General features: G+C 41.7%; 1 pseudogene; it reads left to right on the top strand.

The window, feature by feature from the left end:
* The first annotated feature begins 247 nt into the window (after window positions 1-247).
* Window positions 248-6,148, top strand: LOC106560400 (retinal homeobox protein Rx3-like; annotated as a pseudogene).
* Window positions 6,149-8,550: the final 2,402 nt, after the last annotated feature.

Below are 8,550 nucleotides of genomic sequence, written 5' to 3'. Positions count from 1 at the left end.
CCATTCAAACAGTTTTAGAAACTTTGGAGTATTTTCTATCCAAAGCTGATAATTATATGAATATTCTAGTTTCTGGGCAGGACTAATAATCAGATTAAATCGGGTACGTTTTTTTATCCAGCCGTGAAAATACTGTCCCCTAGCCATAACAGGTTAAACCGGAGAGGCACCCCCAAGATTTTTTTGGGGGGGGGCACACGGACAGATCGGCGGAGCCGAGGATGGAACCAGAGCTAGTCGGGGAAAAATGGGAGGTGAGAGAAACAGAGACGATAAAGGAATTGGTGGGAAAATTGGAGGAGAAAAGAATGAGAGAGCTACTGTGTTGGTGTGTTAGGCACGACATTCGCCCTACAGAGCGTGTCGTAATGTTTTCACCTGTGTTAGCCTTTATTAATAGTCCTGAGAGGCGTGCTAGCTGGCTGGTGAGGATAATACCAGCACCACGCACCAGGCCTCCAGTTCGTCAGCCCAGTCCGACTCGTCCTGTTCCCGCTCCCCGCACTAGCTCTGAGGTGCGTGTTCCCAGTCTGGCACGTCCAGTACCAGCACCACGCACCAGGTTTCAAGTGCGTCAGCCCAGTCTGACTCGTCCTGTTCCCGCTCCCCGCACTAGCCTGGAGGTGCGTGTTCCCAAGCTGGCATTTCCAGTACCAGCACCACGCACCAGGATTATAGTGCGTCAGCCCAGTCCAGTACATCCTGTTCCCGCTCCACGCACTAGCCCTAAGGTGTGTGTTTCAAAGCTGACATATCCAGTACCAGCACCACGCATCAGGCATCTAGTGCGTAAACCCAGCCTCGCCAGTCAACAGTCGCCAGAGCTGCCCGCCAGTCAACAGTCGCCAGAGCTGCCCGCCAGTCAACAGTCGCCAGAGCTGCCCGCCAGTCAACAGTCGCCAGAGCTGCCCGCCAGTCAACAGTCGCCAGAGCTGCCCGCCAGTCAACAGTCGCCAGAGCTGCCCGTCAGTCGTACGTCACCAGAGCTGCCCGCCAGTCAACAGTCACCAGAGCTGCCCGTCAGTCGTACGTCACCAGAGCTGCCCGTCAGTCGTACGTCACCAGAGCTGCCCGTCAGTCGTACGTCACCAGAGCTGCCCGCCAGTCAGGAGCCGCCAGAGCTGCCCGCCAGTCAGGAGCCGCCAGAGCTGCCCGCCAGACTGCCCGGAACCGCCAGAGTGGCCAGACTGCCCGGAACCGCCAGAGTGGCCAGACTGCCCGGAACCGCCAGACTGCCCGGAACTGCCAGAGTGGCCCGACTGCCTGGAACGGCCAGAACTGGAGCCACCTCCAGATATAGGTGGGTTGGGGAGGGGGGGTGTAGCACAGTGCCGTCGTTGACGGCAGCCACCCTCCCTTTAGTAGGGGGGAATTTTTGTTTTTGTTTGGGGTTGTTTTTCTTAAGGTGCTTCTGGGGTTAGCACCTTTAAGGAGGGGGGGGGGGTACTGTCACGTCCTGGCCAGTATAAGGGTTAATTGTCATTTTAGTTTGGTCAGGACGTGGCAGAGGGTATTTGTTTTATGTGGTTCTGGGTGGTGTGTTAGTTAGGAGGGCGTTTGATTTATTATTTCCGGGTTTTGAGTTATGGTCTATGTTGATGTATTTCTATGTGTAGTCTGGTTGATCTATTTCTATGTTGAGTTAATTGGGGTGGACTTCCAATTGAAGGCAGCTGTGTGGTGTTGCCTTTGATTGGAAGTCCTATATTAGTTGGGTGTGTTTGTCTGTGTATTTGTGGGAGATTGTTCTGTGTTTAGCCTTGTGCCTTGCCAGACTGTCTGTTGATCGTTCGTTCTCTTGTTTGTTATTTTTGTACGTTCATTCTGAGTTAATAAAACGTCAAGATGAGCTTACACATACCTGCTGCGTTTTGGTCCTCCTTCACCGACGATAACCGTGACACATGAGCTTTTTTACATGGCACATATTGTACTTTTACTTTCTTCTTATTTAAACCAAATTGAACATGTTTCATTATTTATTAGATACTAAGTTGATTTTATTGATGTATTATATTAAGTTAAAATAAGTGTTCATTCAGTATTGTTGTAATTGTCATTATTACAAATATATATGTAAAAATTGGCTGATTAATCGGCATCGGCTTTTTTTTGGGTCCTCCAATAATCGGCACCGGCGTTGAAAAATCATAATCGGTCGACCTCTATTTGAAGTACTGTATTCACCCTTTGATTAAGACACTAGTCAAACATTAATCTGACATCTTGCAATCTGTGTCCTGACTGAAAATCTTGTAATTATGACACCTTAAATCATACTCTCCTACCCAACCAGCTAATTTTACAGGCCACCATAAGCATGATGCATCCCAAATGACACCCTATCCCCTACATGGAGCACTACTTTTGACCAGAATGCTATGGCCCCATGGTCAAATGTATTGTACTATATAGGTGGTTTATAAACCAACACTTACTGACAAGCACAGCAGAAGACTTGTCTTGGGGAGGAGTTAGTGTAGCCCAGCTCTGCATTGGTTCAATGAGGACAATGTAGTTACCCCTAAACCGCAGGGCTGGGTCAAATCGAACGTGACATTCTTCTTTTGAAGTGTCTAGTGGAGAGGTGGGAGCTGTCACATGGACTGAGGGACACGGGGGTCTTACCAGGGGGGACTACTTTATAAACCCCAGAAGATACAGCCTCCTCTATATGACAAGACCTCTAGTAGAGGGGTCAGCTAGGTGGCCTCTATACTCAGTTGCGATGCATGCCTTACACATAATTGTTAGTCCACATTCTGTGTTTCATTCTATTTCAACATTTTGTTACGCATTCTGAAGACTTAAATATAACTTTCTCGGGAGTTTACATTTACTTTTCAGTGTCATTTCAATTTTGTTTGAGAACATTTTATACATCAAATGTGGTTCTTGGTTCAACTCCCGAAGTCATGGAAGAGCGCCTGTCACCTTCTGCACGTTTTGTCCGAAGCCCCTGGAATAACCATAATCAAGCCGCAATGAGGGTTCACAGTATTGAAGCAATATTTGGATTTAAAGACGAAAATATGTTTAATCAATCTGTGTCCTACAATGGATCAGGAAAACCCGCTGAGCCGAGAGGAAACTGAATTATGTCATCCCTGAAAAAAGAACTCAACCCAAAAAGTTTTGACAGTAAGTGACAGTGCCAATATTTTTTTAATTGATTCAAAATTGATTCAAAATGTTATCTTACATACCAGTAGGCTATTTATTGTTATTTATTCCATGTTTAGGCCTACATATGTGTGCCAGTAGCCATGTGAATCAGAGTAAAAGGTTGGCAAATATAGCTCAGAAGTTCATAAATTGATCCAGCCTATAATGTATTTTCAGGTGTCTGCTGTAGCAGTTCGGGGGCCTTTGTCAGTCCTGACTTACCTGAAGGGGAGGATAAATTGTACGTTGATGAGAACCCAAAGAAGAAACACCGGCGCAATAGGACCACGTTCACCACCTTTCAGCTGCACGAGCTGGAGAGAGCGTTGGAAAAGTCGCACTATCCTGATGTCTACAGCAGAGAGGAGATCGCGCTGAAAGTTCATCTTCCCGAGGTGCGAGTACAGGTACATTATGAGCAAGCAACTGAGTCCGTTGTTGAAAATGTGTATGAAGTTCGACTCTGTGTAAAATAAATAAAAAATCGAGGTCTATCAATTAATGTTTCTTGCATGGGCTCAACATAAGTTCTTGTCTTATCCTATTTGTGACACATTTAACACAAGTTGTGTGTCTGAGTCTTATCAATAAAGTTGAAGTAAAATGTGGTTTGTGAAATAATCATCGTCTTTAGTTGAATATGAATCTTCTTAATTTACAACCTTAGGCTAATGTCAGGACTACTAAAATATGTTATTGCAATTTATATTAGGCCTAACTTCTTCACTATTAAGTAAATTGTCACATATGGTATTTGATGATAATAGCCCTTTTTTTTACATAAATGTTGACACTAAGTCAATGCTGAGACCAAGGTCTCTTTTCTAGATGAGCCATGTATAGCACTACACACCAAAATACAATATACACAATCAAATACACGGTATTATACACAACAATACACCAAAAGCAAAACACAATCATAATAAAACAGATACATTCTTCAGTAAAAAGGTCCCTTATTAACAATCTTTTTAAATGCTCTAGAGGCACCAATTCCTCCAATTTTAAAGTGTACTGTCTATCATTCCACACATAAGGTGCAAGGAAATTAAAGGCTGATTCTCCTAACTCTCTAGACTACGAATGAGTTTCCAGCCATGTGAATGGGTTTGATAACTTGGCATTTTAAATCTTAACAGTGATGTTAGTTAATTCGAGAGTTTGTGGAGCAGGGCTTTATATAATAATCGTTGTCTATAAGTTTAACCTCTCTGGGCTAGGCGGGACGAATTCGTCCCACCTACGCAACAGCCAGTCTAATCCAGTGGCGCGATTTTCAAATACCTTAGAAATGCTATTTCTCAAACATATGACTATTTTACAGCTATTTAAAGACAAGACTCTCGTTAATCTAACCACACTGTCCGATTTCAAAAAGGCTTTACAATGAAAGCAAAACATTAGATTATGTCAGCAGAGTACCCAGCCAGAAATAATCAGACATCCATTTTTCAAGCTAGCATATAATGTCACAAAAACCCAAACCACAGCTAAATGCAGCACTAACCTTTGATCTTCATCAGATGACAACCCTAGGACATTATGTTATACAATACATGCATGTTTTGTTCAATCAAGTTCATATTTATATCAAAAACCAGCTTTTTACATTGGCATGTGACGTTCAGAACTAGCATACCCCCCGCAAACTTCCGGGGAGTTTACTAACAATTTACTAAATTACTCACGATAAACGTTCACAAAAAGCTTAACAATTATTTTAAGAATTATAGATACAGAACTCCTCTATGCACTCGATATGCCCGATTTTAAAATAGCTTTTTGGTGAAAGCACATTTTGCAATATTCTAAGTACATAGCCCAGCCATCACGGGCTAGCTATTTAGACAACCGGCAAGTTTAGCCTTCACCAAAATCAGATTTACTATTACAAAAGTTTGATTACCTTTCGTTGTAATACTGCCCCCCTAGCCCTAACAGGTTAAACCATTTCAAGTCTTTGAAATGATCATCAATACAATTCTATAGTTTTAAGTTGACATACGGTACATTTTGGCAAAGAGGTCGAACTAAGTAGTGAAGTTTCCTGATTAAGCTTTCTTTCATCTGCCTTTCAGCAGTGTTATCATTGTTAGGTTAAATCATGTGCAGATGTAGGATCTTCATTTCATCACCATGTTGCAGGAGAACTTTCCTGCATTGCAGGAAATGTAAAACTTGTAGTGTATATTTGAGGTTTAAAAAGCCTTCCAAAGTTTGTAATTTCCACTTTGAAATTTCAGACTTGATTTTCCCTTAAGATGTATCAACCCTACATAAATGACAGTTAATTCTAATCCATATAATAATTAATTATTCCTGTTACTACAGGATACATTTCCTGCTGTAGCAAACTGGCTCAAATTAAGTTCCTACATCTGTATGGTATTTCAATATTTTACTGATATGGTCAAAGTGCCCCTGAATCTTGTTTCTGCGTATAATTGCCCCAGTTCTCATAATGTTGAATTCCAGAATGTCTTAAAAGAATGATGTGATGATTCCATCCCAGGTGTGGTTCCAGAACCGTCGTGCCAAGTGGCGTCGCCAGGAGAAGCTGGAGGTGAGCTCCATCAAGCTCCAGGACACTTCCTCCTTCCTGTCCTTCAGCCGCTCCTCCTCCCAGTCTCTGGGCTCCGGGCTACAGCTGGAGCCATGGCTCAGCACTCCCACCACCACCGCCATCCCCCTGCAGTCCCTTTCCGGCTTCATCACCAGCCCATCTCAGGGCCTCCCAAGAACCTCCAGCTACACTCCTCCACCCTTTCTCAACTCCCCCAGTTTCGGGAATATTGGTCCTCTGTGTCCTCCAAAGCCTCCCCTGTACCAGTGCTCAGCGTCTGGGTACGTGGACAAGTTAACTATGGAGGAGTTGGATTCTCATAATTCTAGTATTGTGTCTCTGAGGATGAAGGCTAAGGAGCATATTCAGTCTATTGGAAAACGTGGTGAGGATGGATGCTGGCTTGCATCCCTCTGAGGCAATGCAAAGACTAAAGACTTCTACTGAATGTATTGTTGCTGCGTTATAGACATTAAAGTCCAATGTGCTAGAGGACTCTTCTCCACAAGATGATGAACAAAGTTTTTTTGTCTTCTTCAATGGTTTACATTATCATCCCAGTCAGTGTTTTTTGTGCATTCTCAGTATATTCAAGTTTTATAATGTACTTTCCTCGTCAGTGTAATGCTTGCATTCACCAAGATACATCTGGTTTACTCTGGTCTACTTTTAGGTTCTGACTTAGGAAATGTTTCCTACTTACCTTGTGCAGGTGCGTAAAGGTATCCAAATAGGCTGCGTAGGTTTGGTTGGCTAGGCGAAGTGAACATCTGTGCTTGCATACTCCCTTAAAGGGATACTTTGGGATTTTGGCAATGAAGCCTTTTATCTACTTCCCCAGAATCAGATGAACTCATGGATACCATTTGTATGTCTCTGCACCCTGTTTGAAGGAAGTTAGAGGTAGTCTATGGTATCTACTAGCGTGCTAACAATATTACTGTTTGTTCCTCTTGAGACACCATATCCAGTACACTTCCTCAAAATAGTCAAAATTAAGATTATGATAACTCAAGAAATCTGTAATTCATTTTGACGTTTTTGCCAAGGAGGTTTTAGCCACCAAATTTTACATCTAACTAAGATGTTTGGTGCAGTATTTCTCAAGTGAAAAACTTTCCATGAAGACTAGTCATCTGTTGTTGAATGCCAACAAACACTTCATTGAAGAATCCCTAATGTTGACCAATCACCAATGAAAGGCATACTTCGGCTTGCCTCAAGAAAAAGTGTGCTCGAACAGGCTGGGAAAAAAACTGACGAACACTGCCAAACACCAAAACAAACAAAAACCTCACAAAATGTTGTCATAATATATGCAGTAACTGTTTAGACTGGGAAGCATAAGATAATCTTAACAGGCTTTGCAGATGTGGTTACCTTCCGTGCGTTGAATAAATGTCATTCAACCGCTGAAAACCCTCCCACAAGCTGGCCAACAGATTTTCTCGTGGAATTTTTATTGAATACATTCCTTTAAATTTGGTGTACCTTTAATTAGAATTTTCTCAACATACTCACTAGAACATATAGATGGGTTGTTTGTTTAGCAACAAAACCGACCCATGCGCAACTATGGGGAAAAACAGACGGGGTTGGCTTAGATTGTTGACAACATGTAAACTATAGGTAGACTCCAATGTTTATTGAAAACATGAATAAAGTTGCACAATTAATTTTTTCACATGTTAGCATAGACGTGACAGTCAAAACACCTCATAACAACACATGGTTTTCGGGAAGTTCTCAGCTAACCCGTCTATGGAGAGAATGTTCCAGAATGTTAGGGACCAATGAAAGAAAGCCTTGTAAATACATGCATTTTTCTTTCCTTTTCAGCACCAATTGGTAGATAAAAAAATACTCTGATCTTGTGTATTATTTAGGGTTAGGAAAGTACTTATACATTTTTTTTAACCTACCAACTAGGTGGGTTCAGCTCTACTATCAGTGCACACAGGTTTCCATAGGGTACAGCCTCAGCTTGGATCTCCAAATTTCACTCCTGCAAATGATGAAGCCATAGGCCTACAATTAAAATTCTGAATAATGACACAGCTATTTATACTTTTCAGTTTGCTGAAATGTGACTGGTTTCACATTTGTCTCCAACGATCATAAAATAAAATAGATCTAAAACAATTGTCATTTATATTTACAATCTCCTTGTCCTAACTAATGACTTGGTGTTATTTCTGTTTGAAAATAATTATGTAGATGCTGTTCCACTTGGAACTGACAGGTTGCTCGACCTTATTCATCGTTTTTTAAAAGTGGTGGAATTATGAGGGAATTAAGTAAAGGTCTGAATACGGAATATCTGTAGACACACCTCTGCCTCACCTCCATTTCTGTGATCTCCACCCCAAAGGAATAGGTTGTGAATAGCATGATATTCTCATCCGCAAGGTCAAGGTCAGAATACGCTTAAACAGAAAAGTGCATAAAAAGGGGAATTACATTCCATTGTGGCACTCTTATTAATTCAGGTCAGAATTCCCCCCCTTACTGAATGAAGGATGCCATTGAAGAGAAAGTGGAAATGTTCAAATGTAAAATTGCCTACAACCTGGTTTCTATGTTAACATTTGCATCCCTATTTTAACAATTATCTTCTGTTATGTATATGCACTTCTGATATGACAATCACATCCTAGGATCAATCAATGTATTTATTATTGTTTCTAAGCCCTTGTCTAGATAACTTTCTTTCAGTGTTCTTCCAGTTTGTGCAGCTGACTTTACAAATGTTCATGACCAATTGTCCATTTGCTGTAATTAGTTTATCTCCATATGTGAATGATTTTATGGAAATAAAA

The sequence above is a fragment of the Salmo salar genome, chromosome ssa01 (genome assembly GCF_905237065.1).
Source record: "Salmo salar chromosome ssa01, Ssal_v3.1, whole genome shotgun sequence".
Lineage (NCBI taxonomy): Eukaryota > Metazoa > Chordata > Actinopteri > Salmoniformes > Salmonidae > Salmo > Salmo salar.
Note: the sequence above shows the minus strand (reverse complement) of the source record. Positions and strands in the feature narration are given on the sequence as shown.